The 23,901-nt window shown below is 36.4% G+C and overlaps 1 protein-coding gene across 16 annotated transcripts in view; it reads right to left on the minus strand.

Annotated features, from left to right (window-relative positions):
* Dys (Dystrophin) overlaps positions 1-23,901 on the minus strand; it is a 1,130,370-nt gene that overhangs the window by 814,106 nt on the left and 292,363 nt on the right. The window contains exon 1 of one of the 16 annotated variants that reach the window (XM_067758278.1): positions 2,111-2,156. The exons of 13 other annotated variants lie outside the window; for them this stretch is intronic. The gene's annotated coding sequence lies outside the window, so the exon portion shown is untranslated. Of the gene's footprint in view, positions 1-1,954; positions 2,076-2,110; positions 2,157-23,901 lie in introns of those variants that run through there. 2 more of the 16 variants (XM_067758274.1, XM_067758273.1) reach the window with 2 other exon arrangements.

Here is a 23,901-nt window from a genome sequence, read left to right on the forward strand (position 1 = left end):
AGCACGACGCAAATTGGAAGAGAAGCGCGGTCTTGGTCTTGTAGAAGGCAAATCGCGCCACTTTCTATTATCTAGTTCCTAAATTTCAGCCAATAATATAATCAATACGCCCCAAAAATTATATATCACTATCGTGCTGTTTTTGTTCTTTGTATCGCTGTTGCTGCTGCTTGTTTGTTGTTGTTGCTTTGGGTTTTTTGTAGCTATTTTATTGCCCACTTCACTGAATCAAGTTATTACACTAGCGCTGCGTTTGTTTATACTTCACTTAATTTTAATGCTTTTTCATGGTCTTCGAACACATTTATACAAACACACACACACACATCCACTTACGTACACAAAAAAAGTTGCACTTGCTAAGCATTCAAAACAGCTAAATTTACGAATCGACATCAAAAGAAAATAAAAATAAACTTAAGTGTATTAGAAAAACGTCTTCATTTATGCAACCCTATGCTATTTGTTTATATACCCTGCAAAAAATGCGATTAGTCTAGGATGAATCCGGGATGAGTCGAAAGGGAGTATGTGACCAATGCCAGTTTTGATCTCTTTGTATGAGTTGAACTGTTCCCTTTTTTGTGCGTATGTCCTATGAAGACACTAATTGTACCCATTTATAACCGAAAGGGATTGACAGGACCAATCTCTTTGTACCCAAATGGGTCGATATGAAGACTAGTCCCTTTTCTGTTCAATAATGACTCAAATAGACAACAGTCGAAAGCTTTGCCAAGCCACCAAATATATTTGATGTAAGTTGTTTGCCCGCTTTGCAAAAAGGAAAAAATATTCTCCGAAAATTTAACCCTAACTGCGGCGTAGTCTTTAAGTCCTAGTAATTTAGGTTTGGTATAGGGCTCCGCATTTTTCTTAAATAATACGATTCAATCAACTGTAATCTTTTTTATTTTTCTCATTTCGTTGCTGTTTTTTTTTTAATATTTCTTGAAATGGGCTACATAGATTTCAAACTGACTAATCCCAACTGTACCCGAAAGGGACTACGCGGGATCAACTACGCCCAAATGTAGACAAAAGAGATCAATCGGAGACCAATATCTTTAGAGATTAATCGCACGATATTTTGTAGGGGGACTAGCAGTTTGAAATCTATAACTGACTAATCCCAACCCTACCCGAAAGGGACTGAAGGGGATCAATTAAGCCCAAATGTAGACAAAAGAGTTCAATCGGTGGTCAGTCTTTTTAGGGATTAATCGCACGATTTTTTGCAGGGTAATCCATATGCATGTGTGGGTATGTGTGTGCAATGCCTAAAAGTAGGCTTCACTTAAAATTTTCCCCGCATTTTTTGACACACTTTTTCCAATTTCCAACATTGACACACTGCACTAAATCGCTTTTCACTTCACCTCATTCATTTACTTATTTAGTGGTGTTGTGGTACTTGGTTTAATTGCATTTTAAGCTGATCAAAACTACAACCACACCGCTACTACTGATTAGTGTAAATATGCACACACATACATACGTATTATGTGTGTATGTAATAGACTGTGTGCCTTACTGCCTCGTTGCGCCTGTTTGCCTATCTGTCTGCATTGCACGAATGGAGCATGTTGTTGTTGTTGTTGTTGTAGTATAGGGTGTATTGCGTGTGGCAGTTTGGGCAGTAAGTGTAAGGCGCATAATATTGACTGTAACGGCTTGCCAATGCATATCTACCACTCTACTCGCATTTATTAACGGTACACCATTGTAGACATATTTGAGGTACTACTACACACAAACACACACATGCGCGTTGGCAGTCCACACACACACTATTCTAAGTATAAACAACTTTAGTACACAGACGCTAGCCGGGTTACGGTATTTGCTTGTTTCCACTGCCTATTCAGACAATTTTCCGCACTTTGCTTTGTCCGTTTTATATGTATTTTTCTTATTCGTTTTCTTTAGTCACATAAACTGTGTATACACATACTTATTTTCTCTGAATTTTTAACATTGTTTTTGTATTCGCATTATATACATAATAATTTTTTTTCACATTTACTTCAGCCAGCCAGGCTGTAACCCAAAAATTGTATGCAGAACTTTTTCACCATTTTTGAATTTGTTTAATTAAATGCTTATTTACATATTAATATTCTATTATACTACACTCCGATTTTCTAGATTTTTTTGGAATGCTGTGTTTTTTTTTTTTGTTAAACGCGTTAGGATGCCTATCAAAATCACAACCTTTTGTACGCAGTTAAAAATCACGAATGCCTGTCTGCAGCCAAATTTCAACATGGAATTTTCTCTTGGCGCTTACTGCCACTATATTTCATTGCTATGGTGATAATGGGCATGGCTCGCTCACCTGCCTGCACACTCACGCTACGCACAGCCCATTATGCTCACCCACTTTTGGCGAAGTTTGCTGAGCGAAGCTCAATGTGAGTCAAACTATTGGGGAGCGAACTATTGGGGTGGCATATGCAGCAGTGGTGAGTAAAACATTTGTGAATTTTTAGCTTCCACAGCTCGTCCTTTCTTTCTTCGAATCTTGTTTCAGGAGTCCACCTTATAGATTATGTGTTAAGGGTAATAAGTATCGCTTTACGTAGGACCAGCCTTTAGCTTCACACGATACACTAACGAATATGTTTACAAGTCGGCAACATCACATAGTCCCTAGTTACATTAGGTCACGAAAAAAATTGGCGCGATATCACTTCTTACATTGATCTAAGCGCAACTTTTTTAATTGATAAGAATAAGTACTGGGAGGGCGAACATTTTACTAGCCGGTGTCACTTTGAAACCTTGGGTGGCTGGTCCAACTGAAATAAAAAGCCACCAGGGCGTCAAATACAAGATCTAAGATTGCAAAGATTTACTTCGCATTGGGGTTTATGATCTTGGCAAAAATAAAAGTGTGAGTACCAAGCACTCGTAAAGCTCTATGTGTAAACATACAGGTGTATATCTATAGAACTTATATCTTTTAAGTTGACCAGGTCTCGTCAGGGGTGAACCTGTTTAGTTAAATCACAATAGAGCTAAATTAACCAGAAACATCTAATGTCAGGCTTTCTCTTAAAACCCTTCTGTCAGGGGCGAACTTGTTAAGTTAAATCGAGCTGAAATAACGAGAAGCATATAAAGTCAGACTTTCACACAAGAGATTTTCGGTAATAATTGACAACGAAAAGTGATTGTTTTATTGTTGGCTTTCTGTGGATAGCGCACTTCTATTTTGGCGAGTTATAGGTTAGTTGTCGGTTTAGTATCGCCAGTTTTCGGCATCTTATTGGTTTCTTATCTGCTTGTTATTGACATACTGCAGATGCATTATCAATTTAATATTGAAGTTATTGCAGATGAGTCAACGATAACCAATCAATAACACACCAATAACAAATTGATATCGATAGCTTTTTGATAGCAAATCGCCAGCTCTTCGACAGCAAATCGATAACACGTCGAAAACAAGCTGGCAAAACTCCAATAAAAATTGATAACCTTTAGATAACAAATCGATATGTTTTCGATAACATATCGATAAATTTTCGATAAATAGCCGATCAGTTTTCAATAAATTTTAGAAAAATATCGACAAGCTTTCCAATTGCAAATCGATAAATCTCTGATAATACATAGATAACTTTTCGATAGATAGTCCATATCTTTTTTTATACCATATCGATAAGCTTTCGATTAATAATCTATGTTTCTTCCGTAATAAATCGTTAACGTAGGGCTTTATATTTGTTAACAAGTCGATAACTTTTCGACTAAAAATTTACTACGTTGAACTTTTCGATAAATAATCCCTATTTTTTTCATAATAAATCAATAAACTTTTGATATCATATCGATTAAATTTTGTAAGCAGGTCGATAACATTTTGATAACAAACAGATAACTTTTTATGGTATCGACAACTTTCGAGTAGGCAACTATATCTGGCTAAATATTTGGCTTTAATCATCGTATCCCGTTCATTACGTCATTCCAGGATTACATAAAGATCGACAGGAAATGAGAGCTGTAGCTGTTGTTAAGTGTTTTATACTTGGCCTATTGGGTTCTGTCAAATCTGCTGATATCCTGTGTATATTTTATATTAAAAATCCATTTCAACTGATCAAGTCCTGGTGAATTAGCTTCATGGTCTAGAAATTTGCAGATTAGAAATTCTAATAAACAACCTCGAATTGGAATTAAATTCTTAATTAGAATAATATAGTAAAAATATCGGTTGCAGACCTATGCCTCTCAAAAATTAATTTATTTTTATACTCAGTTGAGCAGAGCTCACAGAGTATATTAACTTTGATTGGATAACGGTTGGTTGTACAGGTATAAAGGAATCGAGATAGATATAGACTTCCATATATCAAAATCATCAGTATCGAAAAAAAATTCGATTGAGCCATGTCCGTCCGTCCGTCCGTCCGTTAACATGATAACTTGAGTAAATTTTGAGGTATCTTGATGAAATTTGGTACGTAAGTTACTGGGCACTCATCTCAGATCGCTACTTAAAATGAACGATATCGGACTATAACCAATCCCACTTTTTCGATATCGAAAATTTCGAAAAATCGAAAAAGTGCGATAATTCATTACCAAATATGGATAAAGCGATGAAACTTGGTAGGTGAGTTGAACTTATGACGCAGAATAGAAAAAAAGTAAAATTTTGGACAATGGGCGTGGCACCGCCCACTTTTAAAAGAAGGTAATTTAGAAGTTTTGCAAGCTGTAATTTGGCTGTCGTTGAAGATATCATGATGAAATTTGGCAGGAACGTTACCCTTATTACTATATGTATGCTTAATAAAAATCAGCAAAATCGGAGAACAACCACGCCCACTTTAAAAAAAAAATGTTTTAAAGTCAAATTTTAAAAGAAAAGTTAATATCTTTACAGTATATAAGTAAATTATGTCAACATTCAACTCCAGTAATGATATGGTGCAACAAAATGCAAAAATAAAAGAAATTTTGAAAATGGGCGTGGCTCCGCCCATATGTCGAACAAAACATTACCAATCCTTGTGAAATTTAGTAGAGGCTTAGATTCTGGGACGATAACTATTTTCTGTGAAAAAGGGCGAAATCGGTTGAAGCCACGCCCAGTTTTTATACACAGTCGACCGTCTGTCCTTCTGCTCGGCCGTTAACACGATAACTTGAGAAAAAATCGATATATCTTTACTAAACTCAGTTCACGTATTTATCTGAACTCACTTTATATTGGTGTAAAAAATGGCCGAAATCCGACTATGACCACGCCCACTTTTTCGATATCGAAAATTACTAAAAATGAAAAAAATGCATAATAATATACCAAATACGAAAAAAAGGATGAAACATAGTAATTGGATTAGTCTATTGACGCAAAATATAACTTTTGAAAAAACTTTGTAAAATGGGTGTGACACCTACCATATTAAGTAGAAGAAAAAGAAAAAGTTTTGCAGGGCGAAATCAAAAGCCCTTACATATATAAATAAATTAGCGGTACCCGACAGATGATGTTCTGGGTCACCCTGGTCCACATTTTGGTCAATATCTCGAAAACGCCTTCACATATACAACTACCACCACTGCTTTTAAAACCTTCATTAATACCTTTAATTTGATACCCATATCGTACAAACACATTCTAGAGTCACCCCTGGTCCACGTTTATGGCGATATCTCGAAAAGGCGTCCACATATAGAACTAAGGCCCACTCCTTTTTAAAATACTCATTAACACCTTGAATATCGTACAAACACATTCTAGAGTCACCCCTGGTCCACGTTTATGGCGATATCTCGAAAAGGCGTCCACATATAGAACTAAGGCCCACTCCTTTTTAAAATACTCATTAACACCTTTCATTTGATATCCATATTGTACAAACGCAGTCTAGAGTCACCCCTGGTCCACGTTTATGTTGATATCCCGAAAAGGCGTCCACCCATAGAACTAAGGCCCATTCCCTTTTAAAATACTCATTAACACCTTTCATTTGATACCCGTATGGTACAAACGCATTCTAGAGTCACCCCTGGTCCACGTTAATGGCGATATCTCGAAAAGGCGTCAACCCATAGAACTAAGGCCCACTCCCTTTTAAAATACTCATTAACACCTTTCATTTGATACCCATATTGTACAAACAAATTCTAGATTCAGCCCTGGTCCATGGTTATGGCGATATCCCTAAATGGCGTCCATCTATAGAACTATGGCCCACTCCCTCTTAAAATACTCTTTAATACGTTCCATTTGATACACATGTCATACAAACACATTCCAGGGTTACCCTAGGTACATTTTACTACGAGGTTATTTTCCCTTATTTTGTCTCCATAGCTCTCAACTGAGTATGTAATGTTCGGTTACAGCCGAACCTAGCCTTCCTTACTTGTCTAAATTATACAATACTTCGAGGTTGCTCCATACTATGAATCAATCAATTCAAACGAAATATATGAGTATTCTTTGGTCTTCTAGATAAGAGAAGGGGATGAGTAAAATACTTCGCAGAATTTACAAAACCAGTGTTTAAAAGCACCGACTTGAAAATTCGTTCAAAAAATCATTACTTATGAGATCTATTGGTGTATAATCTTCCCTATCTTGTTTTAAATCCATATATCATTATGAAGGTCACAAAAAGTTATTGGAATTACTTATATGCCAAATCTTATCCATGACACAATATGATTGTTACCGGAACGTATCGGATCTATATATATACGGCAAAGGACCATCAACATCAATAACACTCCGCTAAACCTTCGGGTGGGAACATCCCGTAGTATAATATTCATACCGTTATAAAGAGTGAAGTTAAAATACAACCTCAGGCGTAGCCCTGCTTTATAAGCTACAAAAAAAAACACTTTTTCACAGCCCATTACTCTCTGCTTTATTTAAATGCCTTACCATTGTCTTTTTTGAGATGTTTCATCCCTTTCTATCTACAATTTTACTCTCTCATTAATGTTCGCACTCTTTTTATCTCTCCTTCGTTGGCTCTCTATCCACCATACCTATTAGTTTTGTTGTCTCACAATATTTTTCTACATATTCATTGCCACCCCTTTTAATGCCGATACATCTCACCGTAGTAGTTTGCTGCTTATTCACATCCCCCACTCAACAACAAATTTGGAATACTTGCTTAAAGAGTAGCAAACAAAACTGTAGCAACAACAACAATGAGTATAACCATAGTATGAAAATAAATAAATCAAATGTGAAAAAAGGAAATGCTGAAAATTAAGCTGCCGCATGTTGCGGTTTACTGATAAGCAAGTCTACTCGAAACCAAAAAAAAAAGTGTTGACATATAATTTGTAATAGCTTGAGGGGATTTACAAAATATTTTCTTCATTTTGGCATAACTCAACTAAGCCAAGATCAAATATCGTTTTAACTATCACTGTTTCCAGTAAAGTTTGTGAGAAGAGGGTCACGGGACCTCGCTTCTTAATTTAAATTCCTCTGATGAACTGTTTTAGAGTGGCCATACCTAGTGAAACGAGATCGATAACCTTTAGAAATGAACCTATAAGTCGACGGTAAAAATCGGTACACTCATTTATATGCCTTGCTATTGTTAGCCAATTTCCATAACAAGCGAACAACGAATTGGCAACAGCGATACATTTTCCATACCAAAGCGATAAAAATTTTGTAACAAATCGATAAATTTTGGATAAATATGTATAACTTTATGATAAAAAATCTATGACCTTTACGATATCTATGTATTTTCGATAACAAACTGATAGGTTGTTAGTAACAAATCGGTAACTTATTTATAAAATTTGCTGTTAATAGCAAATTTCGATAACACACCGATAATAAATAGGCAACACTTCGAATATAAATTTTCCATATTTCGATAAATTTTTTATAATAAATCGATAAATTTTGATAATTTTTTAAATTAAAAAATCTATAACTTTGTGATAGTATCGATAAATTTTCGAAAAAAATGAATAAATTTTACATAACATATCGATTATTTTTTTTTTTTGGTGAATAATTTAATATTTTTCGATAAGAACAATAACTTTTCGATAAGAATAATAAATAAATTGTAAATGATTTATCTAAAATTTTTCGATAAAAAACTAATAGCTCGTCGGTAAAAAATCAGTAACCTTTGCTATCGATAGAAAATTTTTAGCAATTCAGCAAAATTTTTAACAAATCGAAAAATTCCAAAATAGTTTACAAAAATTACCAAAAAGAAGCAACACTCCCCCAACACCACACTCACCACCTTGACACTAATATGAAATTCACCTCAATACCTTCCGACTAATGAAATCTCTTTAAATAATTATGCTGCTTGCTGTTGTGTTGAGAAAAAACAAGGTAAACAACAAATATGTACATAAACCGCCCAAAAGTAAAAGCTAGCAAAACAACAAAAACAACAAAGTAGCAAAAGCGAAGATAGCTACCACCTGGTAATGATTTGAACTACTGCGTCTCTTACGCTTTTGACAACAAAACGACTACCTTTAACTAAAACTCAAAACACGCCAGATGATGGGGTGTCAACCTGCAACCCGCAGGCAAAGCCGTTTATTTATATAGCCAGCCAGCCCCATTGCAACTCGAGTGAGTGTGAAGTGGAATAATTGTGCGTATACATTAAGTACGCCATTACAGTTGCATGCATTCTTGATTTCATTGCATAAAACATGTACATACTATATATATGTATGTCTGAGTGTGTATGTAAGCAGTTGCAACACTTGCAGCTGCGCTCATTCAAGCAATAAACAGGGAAACATAGTTAGAAGAAAGCAACTGGCAAGACGACGCGCATCATACGTACAAAAGTTGCAAAATAATGTCCCTATAAGCATCTAGTAAACTCGCCGAATTTTGCTCATAGAAAAAGGTGTTGTGGTATGTGAGTCGTATATGACTCAAGAACAAGTTTTTAAGTAATGTTTTACTAAACGTTTAGAACATTCGCCGATTTTACAAAATTCGATATGCAACCTAAATGTCTAAAATGTAGAAGTTTCAAAACATGAAAAAAGCAGTTGCTGGATATGAGTCGTATATGATTCATGCAAACGTTTTTAAATAATGTCATACTAAGCGTTTAGAAAGACGCCAAATATATGAACCGTGATAAGTAAAGTGTAGAAACAATTTTTCCGACTTAGACATATGTAAGTGAGGTGGACAGCAGCGGTCGGACCCCCGCTGAGTTGTCTCCTAGGGAAAATCGACGAATATGAGAACAGGGAAACGGACTTGCTATGGACCAATAGGGTTGACTGCGAAGTCTCAAGGTCCTTATGGCCATGCTTGGATAGGAAGGGCACTAGCTTCCTTCTCAAACTTAAAAAATCTGCGGTGAGAGTACTTACGGCTGTCATCACAGGTCATTGTGCTATTGCACCGATGCTCCGACGGTGGCGAATACCAACAAGCTCCCTCTGCAGAAGCCGGCAGGATGAGGAGGAAGAGGAGTCGATCTACCACTTTCTTTGCCGATGCCCGGCGCTTCAAAGAAGATGGCTCAGATTTCTGGGCTCACGCTTCTTCGACAGCCTGACAGAGGTTGGGAAGGTGGACGTCTCGCTTCTTCTTGGGTTCATCAGGGAAAGCAAGTGATCGCTAGGAGGTAATGGGGCTAAACGAATATGCCGCCGCCCTCCTGTACTTACTGAGGGTACTCACAAAAAATGTCTCCAAGTGGAAGTATGGGTATCACCCACGCATGCCCTCTTAACCTAACTCTGAGCTAAAGTGTAGAAACTTTAGTTCATAGAAAAAGGTATGATCGCATGTGAGTCGTTTATGACTCATATTACATTTGTTACGATTTGAAAAAATTTTGAATCCTGCACCAAAATGGCTGACAATACGCACTCATCAATAAATATAGGAGGCTGTGCGCATATTAGACTAAGTCCCAAAGAAGTTGCGAAACTCCGCCCATATAGTTTAGAATTCAAGAATTTATAAATTTTAAATATATTAATTTTCAAAATCGGTGCTTAAATTCATTATTTACTATAAAAAAGGAATAAGTACAAAATAGTCGTGAAGTTCGATGTGTAAACCAACATAGATGAACCTCTGGAAAACCAACGTTTTTTAATTTACCAGAGCTCTTCCAGGGGTTGAAATAAAACCACGACAGAGGCCACTTTACAAGAAACAATAAATTACAGCCCAACTGACAGGAATCGACAGGTCACAGATATTTATTCGATTTTTTGTTGAAGCATTATCAGTTTTTTTCATGAAAAACCGATAAGTTGTCGGTAACACGTAATATGGTAAAAATCCCATAACAAATCGATAATTTTTCAATAAAAAATTGCTATCGTTTTTATAACGAATCGATAACTTGTCAATAACAAATCGAAAGGCTTTCGATAACAACTTGATAAAACGCCGCTAGCAAATTGATAACACTTTGATAGGAAAACGTAAAATTTTCGTTAACAAATCGATAACTTTTTTTAACATTGCGATTATTTTTCGATAAATAATCGACTGCTATTCGAGAGTAAATCGATATCTTCCCGATAACAATTAGATAATTTCTCGAGATCAAATCGATAACACGCAGGTAATAAATTGGTAGCGCTAAGATAATAAATTGACTACTTTCTTCTCTATAGCATATCCCTTCCAAACACCACGCTAATGCTTACACTTCACTTGCGCTTAGATCTAGTTTATATATAACAAGATTACCTTCATTTTCGTACTTATCTAATAATCGTTAGTGATGTAACTAGATTTCTCATATTAACTTTTTCATTCGATAATCGGTTATTATAAACAAATTTTAGAGGTACCTATTTTTTTCATAGACAAAGTATCACTTCTAAAGTGGAATCTCTAATTGAACGCACGAAATAAGAGAGAAATGTTGAACATTTGACAGCCAATAAACTATTTCATAGGATGGGATATATTTAAACGCGCGGACTATCTATTAAAGATTTATGGTCGATTGGGGCATGTGTAAACGTGGTCTTATATTCTATAAATCCCACACCGTGATGAAAGATGTTTACACTTAAACACTTTCGGTGGTACTTACAGTATCATAATAAATAAGTAAAAAAAAATGGTTAGACACCCTCCCTACTTAAGCCTCAACCCATTCTAATACACATCATAATATCGCTGTGGTTTCTTACTTAAGTGACTCATTTACGACTCTGCGTGCTTACTGGAATAAAGCAACAATCAAACAAAGAAAGCTCGGAATGCATGAGGCATGAAAAAAAATTACCAAAGCTACGTATATTTACTTCACATTTCTGTCATAATTTCATAATTTTATTCAAGCTCCACTAATTAATGTTTTCGCGAATTTTCTTTACTAAGAAGTTTTTCGAATAAAATTCTGTTTTCAAACTATTTGACAATGTCCATGTTCTATGTGACATCGCTGCTGATTCACATCAAATGTCACTGGAATGAAGTTGGGTTAAGCTCAAAGCTACAAGCGTGAAGTTTTTCGTAGTATTAAGTTAAGAGTTCATAACTAAGTTTGTTAAGACGATAATTGGTATGCAGTTGAGTGTGAGATGAAGCATATGTAGAAGAAGAAAGACGTATGTACATTGAGTTATATTTTACGTGGTTTATTATAGAGCTACAAATTTATGTAGCCAATTTAATATCCTGCATGGCATATATGCGATAGTTCTTTAAGTGCTAGCGATGACAGTTTTGTGTTCTAAATATACCTTTTAAGCACTTCAACTATTTAAGCTTTAGACTGAGCGCTTGGTATCAGTAACTGGCCAAAACATTTTTGGAACTTACAAGGGCGTACAAGAGGAAAGGAAAGGGAAAGAAAGGAAAGGAAAGCAAAACAAAGAAAAGGAAAAGAAAGGAAAGGAAAGGAGAGAAAAACAACGGAAAAGAAGCCACGGAAGGGGAGAGGAGTGGAAAGGAAAAAATGGAAAGGGACGGAAAGGATAGGAAAAGAAAAGAAAGGAAATGAAAAGAAAGGAAAGGAAAAGAAAGGAAAGGAACGGAAAGGAAAAGAAACAAAGGGAAAGGAAAGGAACGGAAAGGAAAAGAAACAAAGGGAAAGGAAAGGAAAGGAAAGGAAAGGAAAGGAAAGGAAATGAAAGGGAAGGAAAGGAATGGAAGGGAAAGGAAAGGAAAGAAAAAGAAAGGAAAGGAAAGGAAGGGAAAGGAAAGGAAAGGAAAGGAAGGGAATAGAAAGGAAAGCAAAGGAAAGGAAAGAAAAGGAACGGAAAGGAAAGGAAAAGAGAGGAATGGAATGGAAATGAAAAGCAAGGAAAGGAAAAGATGAAGAGGAAAGAAAGGATTTGTTAATGACAAATAATAGACGAGTTATCGATCGAAAGTTATTGATTTGCTATCGAAAATTTATCGACTTCTTATCGGGGTGCTATCAATTTTTTATTGAAAAATTATAGATTTTTCATTAAATAGTAATAAATTATTAATCAATAAGTAATCGATCATTTAAAAAAAAGTTATCGACTTGCCACTGAAAAGTTATCGATTTATTTTCCGAGCGTTGCCAATTTTTATCGGGTTGTATCGATTCGTTATCGAAAAGTTATTGTTGTGCTAACAGAGAGTTTTTAATTGTTATCGAGAATTTATCGACTACCAAATTGTTAACGGCGTTTTATCGATATGCTAACCAAGACTAATCAGTTTGTTATGGAACTCTTATATAAACTCGATGACACATCTATAATAAGTCGGTAGCAAGGACACCAATAACAAGCCAATAACTCGGAAATAATAAGCCGTCACCAAACCGATAACTCAACGACAATAATTCGCTATCAATAATAAGGCGATGGGACAATAAGTTGTTGGTATCGGTTATTGCCGATAATAAGCGGTCGAAGGTCTCTTCAAAATGCCCGAAATTATTGGAGTTTCTGGAAGAGTTACCTCTGTTAGCTTTGCTCTAGTTGTTTTCTAGACCTACACAAGTGTATAAAAAACTTCACGAATATTTGGTACTTACGTAATATTTTTTTGTATTAAAAATTCTATAGCAGGAGATTGCTTGCTCTTTTACCTTTTTCTATCTAAAGGGAGTTTCACTTTTAGGGTTTTAAGGGAATTACCTCTGTTAACCTTAAAAATCACTACCACTACTACTATCACCTCACTACCCCTTCCACTGTCGTTACCATTACCAGCTACACCAGCAATAATCACTCCCGCTATCACTATCCCTACCACTACCGCTTCCACTGCCGCTACCATTTCCAGTAACACCAGCAGAAACGCTACCACTATCAACACCATTACCACTAAAATTATCACTACAGATACCACTACCAGCACTCTACTTACACTTCCACTACCATTATTGCCATCGCTGCCAATGACACTACCACTCACGAACACTAAGTGTACCCCTAACGCTGCCAATTACACTACCACTACCACCCCCGCTATCACTCCAACTACTTCTACAACTATCACTACTACTACTACCACCAACATTACCAACACCACTTATACTCCCATTATCACTACCACTGCCACTACCACTCTCACTCCCACAACCACTCCCATTACCACTCCCCTTCTTAGCTTATAGTAAAATCATCGAAACAATTTTAATTAATTCGAAAAAGGATACTAAAATAAATTCCCTGTTGTTCTAGCAGAGGCAAGATACACAGTTCAACATTCACTTTTCATTGTCCTATTATCAAGCCTCCTCGGGGGATATTTTTCAACGCAATTAGTTTAGGAAACCTTAAGTCTGCAGAGTTTTGCAGAACGCCCTTGATGTAAGACCAAGATTCTGATATTTCTAAGGTTTTTAGTTTGTATGTGTGGCAGGACACCACGCCCAATTACATGATACAGAGGGTATAAAAATGTGCAAGCCCAGGGGCAGACTCGTAGAACTACAGGGTTGTTTGACTAGAAAAATTAAAAAAAGAACCTATTTGTTTGATTTTTAGTAACTATAAACTAAGTTTAAGAAACAACCTATTCAATTAAGATAATCTGCAAAATCATTCAAAGAAAATCTTAATTTATTAGCGATTCCTTTTCTGAAATAAATTGTTGCCTAAGTAAATGGTAAAGCCTTAATAGTGTTAATCCTACCCCCAGAAAATTGTCCACATTTATAGCGTATACAAAAAACATTTCATCTCACCATATTCACTCATATCACAAATCACACAAGAAGATTGCGTATTGCGTATGTAAACATTGGATCATCTCTTTTTTATGGGCAATTCTTACGTCATTTTCCTTTAGCTCTTGTTTTTTCCTCTCTTTCTTTCATTCGCTCAAACAGTCAACTGTGACGTAGACGCGCAGAACGAATCAATTTTGAACTCGTGAATGTGCAATCTGGTAGGTGATCTGTGCACTCATATTACCAGAGTATATGTGGAACTCAAGAGCGAATTAATGTTTCACAGAGTTGCACTGCCACATCGCCATTTTATACAGGGTAAAAGTGTAACGCTTTTGCGTTGCGAGCAGGCAACAATTTTCACAAAAGAAGAAAATACACCGTAAAGGCGTTGCCTGTTTTTTAGAATAGAACAGCAACTGTTGCGCGGCGTACAAAAAGCGTAACACTATAGCCAGAAAAGAAAACGCTATATGATCTTTTCAGACAAGACCTTTATACTAACACACAAAAACCCAGGTTGTGCTCCGTAAAGTATGCAACAATTATTTAAATACTTTCTTCAAGTGATTGTGCTGCATATTATGCTAGGTATTCGGAAAGAGTAAGCATACAATCACACATACATATATCTGCAGCTGAGAGGTAAACAGTTGTATGTCCAAAAAAGTACATATTGACAAAATGAGCCAAACAAGTAAACTCTTTACCCCAACGATAAATGCAGATATAACATATTCAAATTTTAAAGTAGTGGCAACCAACAATTTCTGAGTTTCGATATTTACGCAGGAGTCCAAGCAAAAGTTGAGTTACGACTATTTACTTCTCAGCTACAGATATATGGCTTGGAAATATTTAATTAAATTTCATATGATATGCATATTTAAGCACATAACGACCGAGGCGGAATACAAATGCATATTCTTTTATGGCAGTTGCCTCCATTTACCCTTGACAACTCTTTGAAAACATTAACACACCAGCACTTTTTACATACATACATACATATGCACACTTGATACAGTTAAAAAGCAGCAACAAATTTCTTGTTGGTAAGGAAGTATGCAACAGGAATGAAGTGCAGGAACATATACTTACACACATACAAAACAATTTTGTGTGAAGCTATGGGTGCAGCAAGTCGTCCCGAGGAAACCCACTAATGCAACTTCGAATGATGAAAAAGCTAGTGTTGAGCGAAACATTCTCTCCTTACTGCATAAACCACGTAGCTAGGAACTACAGTTCTGAAGCATTAACTAAAAGATCCTCGAATTGATCTTGCAATAATCATGAAAACATTATCAAATAAATTATTCTCAAATTATCCTGGAATAGCCCCGAAAAAATCCTGCAGTAGTGTTAAAATTATCAAAAAAAAAAGAACAATCCGAAATTAGGAAATGCTTCGGAAAAAAAAACATCCGAAATTAGGAAATTCTTCGGTGTTCTGAAATCTTTCCGAAAGTAATAACAAAATGAACCAGACAAGTCCGAAATGATCACGTAAAAGTCTTGAACTGATCCCTTTATAATTTGAGATTCAACCGAAATTGGTCCGAAGCAAACCCTAAAAAAGTATCAAAGTACAAGCAGGATGCTAAAGCAGCATTCTACGGTCCAGAGCCCCTGTGGGGACTCAAAAAGGCATACACTAGGGAAAAAATAAATAATTGGGAAACGAAGTAGTTCAGAAAAGACTGGAAGGTCAAATGTATTTCAGAAAAAGCCAACGGTATTACCGATATTACAAACGTATTTCAGAAAACATCAAATTTATTTGAGAAAACGGCAAATTTATTTCAGAAGATGAAAAAGTATTTGAGAAAATGGCAAATGTATTTCCAAAAAGGCTGAAATGTATTTCCGATAATCTCAAATATTTTTCAGAAAACAAATAAGTTTTTTAGGGAAGAAACATTCGTGTAGAAAACTCGAATTTCAGTAAGCAAAAGTAAATTTTTGACGATGAGTCGTGCTGTGAAAAAGTGAATAATTTTTATTAAACATTTAAGGGGATACTAGACGTCTGCAACACTTACCTTCATTAAGATAACGGTAATATAAGCACTCCAAGTGTGCTTTCGATGAAAATTCATCTTGGCTTATGCAAAAAAGAGAAAACTGCGGCAAGGGTACAAGAACTTTCAATGAAGGGGACGACGTTAGGCAACGTTTTCACAGATTTACTTAATCACTGTATGCGACAGAGCGCCCGCCGTGTCATAGTGAGTTTTAGGAATTATTTTATAACAGATCAGCAATTCCTTGAGGTCTGGGACAGTACCCCTCAACGCTCAGTCCAATTCAATATTCATGGGAAATATAAAATCATTCCTAGAGACTTCCTAACGTTTATGAACTATGAGTAATTAAAGACGATTGCAGTATATGCAGAAGAGGTTATTCGGAAAAGAAAAAACACGACCTGCAACACCTGACTGTGCCCGCGCCATACAGAAATCAACCACTTTTTTTTTAGATGATTCGAAATAACGTGACATGTCAGTCGGAATGTAGTTTTTTCAAACTTGATTTAATTCTCTGTTTTTGTCATCCTTTTAACTAGGTTAACTTTTTATTTAAAATAAAAAGTAATTTTTGATCGATTTTTATGAAATATCTAAGACTTTCTGAAATACATTTGAGTTTTTCTGAAATACATTTGACTAGTTCTGAAATACTTTTCTCATCTTCTGATATAAATTTGGGGTTTTCTGAAATACTGTTGAAGTTTTCTGGAATATCTTTGGAAAATCTGAGATACAGTTGACTTTTTTCCAAATTGCACTGTAGATTTTCTGTAATACAATTAATGTATCTGAAATAAATTTGTGTTTCTCTGAAATACAATTACACTATTTATTTATTCATTTGGGCTTTTCTGAAATACAATTGATTTTTCTGAAATACATTTGTTCTTTTCCAAAATAGAATTGGACATGGTGTAGTATGTCCGGCAGACTTTGTCCTGCCAGAAAACTGGTTTTACTACATTCGGAAAGTGAGCCTCGGTTGCCCTCTTCTTTGTCTATTCCCTTTTCGTCTACTTTATCATCAATATTTTTTCTTACTCTTCTCCTTCCTTTATTTCATTTATCGCCATTTCACTCCCACTCCTACTCGCACTCTCACTGCTTCTTCCACTTCCACTCTCACTCTGACTTTCATTCTCACTCCAATTCTCACTCCCACTCCCATTTCAACTCTCACTCCCACTCCTTATCCCACGCCTTATCCCACTCCCACTTGCACTCCAACTCTCACTTCCACCGCCGCTCTCACTCTCACTAACATCTTCACTCCCACTGCAATACTTACCCTCACCCTCGTGGTAACAAGTCGAACTTTTTTTATTGATATTTTTCACACATAACTTTTCTACAGGGAGCAAACACAAGTACGTATTTAGATTTGCTAGTGTGGTTCAAGAAACAAGAAAGCTGTGCCATTTAAAAAAGTCGACTACCCAAAGCAAAGTTGAACCGAAACGTGATTTTCTTAGGAGTTGAGTTTTCTAATGTTTAATCTTCTCTCTTTGCCTCTTCGCTATCCTTGGGTCGATTAGGTTTCCGTGGTGCACTTTACTACATATATTTGTATACTCAGTTGAGCAGAGCTCACAGAGTATATTAAGTTTGATTGGATAACGGTTGATTGTACATATATAAAGGAATCGAGATAGATATAGACTTCTATATATCAAAATAATCGGAATCGAAAAAAAAATTGGTTGAGCCATGTCCGTCCGTCCGTCCGTCCGTTAACACGATAACTTGAGTAAATTTTGAGGTATCTTGATGAAATTTGGTATGTAGGTTCCTGAGTACTCATCTCAGATCACTATTTAAAATGAACGATATCGGACTATAACCACGCCCACTTTTTCGATATCGAAAATTTCGAAAAACCGAAAAAGTGCGATAATTCATTACAAAAGGCAGCTAAAGCGACGAAACTTGGTAGCTGAGTTGAGCTTATGACGCAGAATAGAAAACTAGTAAAATTTTGGACAATGGGCGTGGCACCGCCCACTTTTAAAAGAAGGTAATTTAACATTTTTGCAAGCTGTAATTTATCAGTTGTTGAAGATATCATGATGAAATTTGGCAGGAACGTTACTCCTATTACTATATGTACGCTTAATAAAAATTAGCAAAATCGGAGAAGGCCCACGCCCACTTTTAAAAAAAAAAATTTTTAAAGTAAAATTTTAACAAAAATTTAATATCTTTACAGTATATAAGTAAATTATGTCAATATTCAACTCCAGTAATGATATGGTGCAACAAAATACAAAAATAAAAGAAAATTTCAAAATGGGCGTGGCTCCGCCCTTTTTCATTTAATTTGTCTAGGATACTTTTAACGCCATAAGTCGAACAAAAATTAACCAATCCTTTTGAAATTTGGTAGGGGCATAGATTCTATGACGCTAACTGGTTTCTGTGAAAATGGGCGAAATCGGTTGATGCCACTCCAGTTTTTATACACAGTCGTCCGTCTGCCCTTCCGCATGGCCGTTAACACGATAACTTGTGCAAAAATCGATATATCTTTAATGAACTTAGTTCACGTGCTTACTTGAACGCACTTTATCTTAGTATGAAAAATTAACGAAATCCGACTATGACCACGCCCACTTTTTCGATATCAAAAATTATGAAAAATGAAAAAATGCCATAATTCTATACCAAATACAAAAAAGGGATGAAACATGGTAAGGTAATTGGATTGTTTTATTGACGCGAAATATAACTTTAGAAAAAACTTTATAAAATGGTTGTGACACCTACCATATTAAGTAGAAGAAAACGAAAAAGTTCTGCAGGTCGAAATAAAAAACCCTTAAAATCTTGGCAGGTATTACATATATAAATAAATTAGCGGTATCCAACAGATGATGTTCTGGGTCACCCTGGTCCACATTTTGGTCGCCTTCACATATACAACTACCACCACTCCCTTTTAAAACTCTCATTAATACTAATTTGATACCCATATCGTACAAACTCATTCTAGAGTCACCCCTCGTCCACCTTTATGGCGATATCTCGAAAAGTTGTCCACCTATGTAACTAAGTCCCACGCCCTTTTAAAATACTTATTAACACCTTTCATTTGATACCCATATCGTACAAACATATTCTAAAGTCACCCCTGGTCCACCTTTATGGCGATATCTCGAAAAGGCGAATACCTATAGAACGAAGGCCCGCTCCCTTTTAAAAATACTCATTAACACCTTTCATTTGATACCCATATCGTACAAAGTCTAGAGTCACCCCTGGTCCACCTTTACTGCGATACCTCGAAAAGGCGTCCACCTATAGAACTAAGGCCCACTCCCTTTTAAAGTACTCATTAACTCCTTTCGTTTGATACCCATATTGTACAAACAAATTCTAGGGTCACCCCTGCCCACCTTTATGGAGATATCTCGAAACGGCGTCCACCTATGGAACTAAGGATTACTCCCTTTTAAAATACTCATTAACTCCTTTCGTTTGATACCCATATTGTACAAACAAATTCTAGGGTCACCCCTGGTCCACCTTTATGGCGATACCTCGAAACGGCGTCCACCTATGGAACTAAGGATTACTCCCTTTTAAAATACTCATTAACACCTTTCATTTGATACCCATATCGTACAAACGCATTCTAGAGTCACCCCTGGTCCACCTTTATGGCGATATCTCGAAAAGGCGACCACCTATACAACAACCACCACTCCCTTTTAAAACCCTCATTAATACCTTTAATTTGATACCCATATCGTACAAACACATTCTATAGTCACCCCTGGTCCACCATTATGGTGATATTTCGAAACGGCATCCACCTATAGAACTAAGGCCCACTCCCTCATAAAATACTCTTTAATACCTTTCATTTGATACACATGTCATACAAACACATTCCAGGGTTTCCCTCGGTTCATTTTCCTACATGGTTATTTTCCTTTATGTTGTCACCATAGCTTTCAACTGAGTATGTAATGTTCGGTTACACCCGAACTTAACCTTCCTTACTTGTTTTGGTATGGTTTTAAATGTTTTTATCATTATGTTATTCTTTAAAGTTCTATTAGTGTTATTTTTTAGCTGCTGTTCCATAAAATAAAAATTAAATAGCGTAGATATCTTAATAGCCATTAACGAATGTTAGACTATTAAACAAGTGAAAAGGCAAGACAATATCTAATAATTTTATATCATGAAAATTTGTATATCTGCTATCGAGGCCGGCAGACTTTGTGTTGGTCTAACTTTGGTTTATCTGCAGTATTTTTAAGATGTCATTTTTTCTTACCACCTCTCTCTACCCTGTTCCTCTTTCCTCATCATCATGAATTGGCGCTTAACCGTCTAAGCGGTTTTGGCCGTTTCGTTACAAGTCACGCCAACTATCCCTATTTCGCGATAACTGACGCCAATCGGGAGCACCAAGGGAAGCCAAGCCTTCCTTCACTTGCCTCTCCCAACTCAGTGGAGGTTTTCCCCATCCTCTGCTTCCAAACAGCGTTGTCGATTGAAGTTCTTTCTTGGCCGGAGCGTCTTTGCCCATTCGCATAACATGACCTACCCGCGAAACCTTTGTTTTTTTAACACGCTTATATTAGTTTTACTTGTACGTATGCTTGTTTGTAACTGTTTAGGCTAGGCGTGAAAAGGGGAGTTAGACCTATTTAGCGGCAATTATTGAAGACTCGCGATAGTGGCTAAATAACTCACAATAACCCGTAACAGTCAACACAACCCTGTGGGTGTCCATTTGGAAAATTTTAAGAAAATAGGCTGAGTAGAGTACATAACTAAATGAGTCTATAGTGTTACCAGAAGTCTCTTTTAACGACCAAACTGATAAATCAAATCAAAAAACAGTACTCATGCTATAAAATAACTCCTTCCTCTTGGCAAATACCAGTAGCTTCCTAGGTCTTATGTTCCTTGCTCTTCTGTATCTGATAGTTGCATCGCTCATAATGGATGGAGTCCTACCCTTGCTGGCGCAGAGAACGAGCACAAAACGTGCCCGATCCTTTCCTCCTCCAAACCGCACTTCCTACATCTTCTATCAATGACTAGCCTTAAGCTTACGACATTATAGGGCAGTGTCCATTCATAATACTCGTCTAGAACCTACGATTCTCTCTTTGAAGTGATAAAAGTAACTTTAGTAGTCTAAGCTGACGCACCTTTGACTTTTTCTTCCAGTACTTGAACTGCTTTGGTTATGGCAACTAGTTGCGCTACGGAACTACACTGTGATCTGCCAGCTTCCATGACTTTTGAACCATCGGTGTACACGTGTATCGCCTCGTCCGTCAATTGGGTAACGTTGCGCCAACCATCCACTTCTATTCTGGCGCTAAGAGCCCATTCGATGCGCAGGTACGGAATGAGGTTCAATATCTGATCTGCGCTCAAGCTGTGTCGAGGCATTGAGCCTCATTGCTGTTGTTAACGTTATGTTCTTCGCCACAAGGTCTGCAGGCTGAATGTGCAGAAGGGCATACAGTGCTACTGGCGGAGGTGTTTTTACAGCTCCCATATTGCTAGGCTTTGATAGCCTGCATATGCCCTCTAATTCTTTGAGGTAGGTTCCTTTTTGCCAATCTGCCCACCAAAGTAGGACTCCACAGTACAGGATTGGCTTTACAATCACTGTAAGTACCCATTGAGAGAACGACGGCCATGCACCCCACGTACAACACAGCATTCTTTCACATGTATAAATATCAGACGAGGTCCTCTTCACTCTCTTCTCTACGTTGAGCTTTCATGACAACTGAATTCCTAGATAATTTGTACAATGTTGCTCCTGGCGGATTACCCCTCCAAGCTTATGATTAGTCCAACTTGGGGCCTTATACCTTGGGGTTGCCCCTCCAAGCTTATGCTTAGTCCAACTTGGGGTCTTATACCTCCTATTACTTCAAGACAATATTCGTCTTCTCTGAGTTGGCGGTGAACCCGACATTATATGTATGTTCATTCCGAAGCGGCCGATCCATCAAAGAGCTAAACCTTATTTATATATATTTGCTTCTATATCTTTTACAATTTGGGAAGCGATCTGGCCGGTTTTATGTAGCATGATACATCATATATCGACTGCTGAGGGGTATGTCACGTTATCTCGGCAGCCATATCTTGAAGTTGGTATCAAAGGGGTTTGGTTGTCACCTACGGTAGCCATCCATCCTTATTACACACGCAAACGAAAAGCGTTTTGCGATGTTTTGCTATAGAAACATTTTAAGTAGGGTTGCCACCTAATGTTAATTATTTATATTTCTTTAAACATCCGCCACTTACTCAGAACTCGCTCGATCTGCTTTTTCTTCGGTTCCGCAAACTAGAAAGTTTTAACAAGGTTGCCACCTTTTTGAAATTTAAGTAAAATTTAAATGAATTATGCCAGTATTAGTATCATATGAAGGGTTACATAGTTTGTTGAATACGAGAATATAAGAGAAAATTTGACACTTCAATTTAATTTAGTACATCTTGAACCTTTAGGAATTCTCAGGCGCAGCTAAGATGCTCCAAGCCTAGCTCAGTCACATTGATACCATGGTATTAAGGCTACTGAATCTATGATAAGTGAGATTGAATTAGAATGGGTAAAGGACTCTTTCAAGGGTGTCAGACCTCGTTCTGTAAAAGAGCTGATGTACGCCTTTATCAAATCTTAACGTATAAACCCGAATATTTCTTTTTATAGAGATCATTATTTTAAAACATTAGAACTTGTTGTTCAAAAACCCTGTTTGTATTTCCGTAATCGAACAAAAGCTTAACATATTCTTCGCTAATTAACATTATTAAAGGAAATTGCGAAATACTCGTACACTGGGGACACTCACACAAACTTACAAAAATAATGAAAATTCATACACACATTCGTTACCTATGTATGTATTGGCGATGACGATTTTTGGTATTATTTGTCCCGCGATATTTCCGGGATCAGAGATTTAAGTCCCGGGGTTCTGAGATTGTCCCTAAATTTTGCCTGTATGAACTTTTTTATGGTTTATGAAAAATATTGCAACAAATATGCACCTACAAATTACATTATTATAAAATCAGCTGTTTTAACTAAAGTGTTGCAAACGCATAAAAATAACATTGGGAAATTGTCAGGATAACGCGTATGATTTTTACTAGCAGTGTTTCCGGCGTTTCTCGGGTTGGGCAGATACTAATCCAAATAAGAAGGTGTATTTTAACGCATTACTTCCCGTTACTCAAAGTAAAGCAATCAGTATATACGATTTTATTGATCTTCTTCAAAATGTATCTCCCAATTTTTCTCATTCTTATCCCTCATAATTTCCTTATCTCTCCCTCTTCTTTTTTTATACCCTCTACCTCTATCCTTTCTTTTCTTAGAACCCTCATTCCTCTAGTTTATCATTCTTAGCTTTATTTTTCAAATTTTATTTTGTCACACACAATTCGTACGCAAAATCTCATAACTTAGTCAAAATATTTTAGCAGCACAATTTTTGTCTATCATCTCATGTACACAGCTATTTTACAATGAAATGCTTAAATGTAATAAAAACTTTTAAATCACTCAATGCAATCGCTTTAACTTTTTGTGAATTCAATGCTATGACCAAACAAAAGTTCTGCACTTAAGTACGTACATGGCGCATGAGTAACTTTTGCTGACATACAAAATTTGTCGCACCACCCAATGGCGCGCGTGAAATTGAGAAAAAAAATTTTAATTTAAAATTCTTTGT

The sequence above is a fragment of the Eurosta solidaginis genome, chromosome 1 (assembly GCF_040869045.1).
Source record: "Eurosta solidaginis isolate ZX-2024a chromosome 1, ASM4086904v1, whole genome shotgun sequence".
Classification (NCBI taxonomy): Eukaryota; Metazoa; Arthropoda; class Insecta; order Diptera; family Tephritidae; genus Eurosta; species Eurosta solidaginis.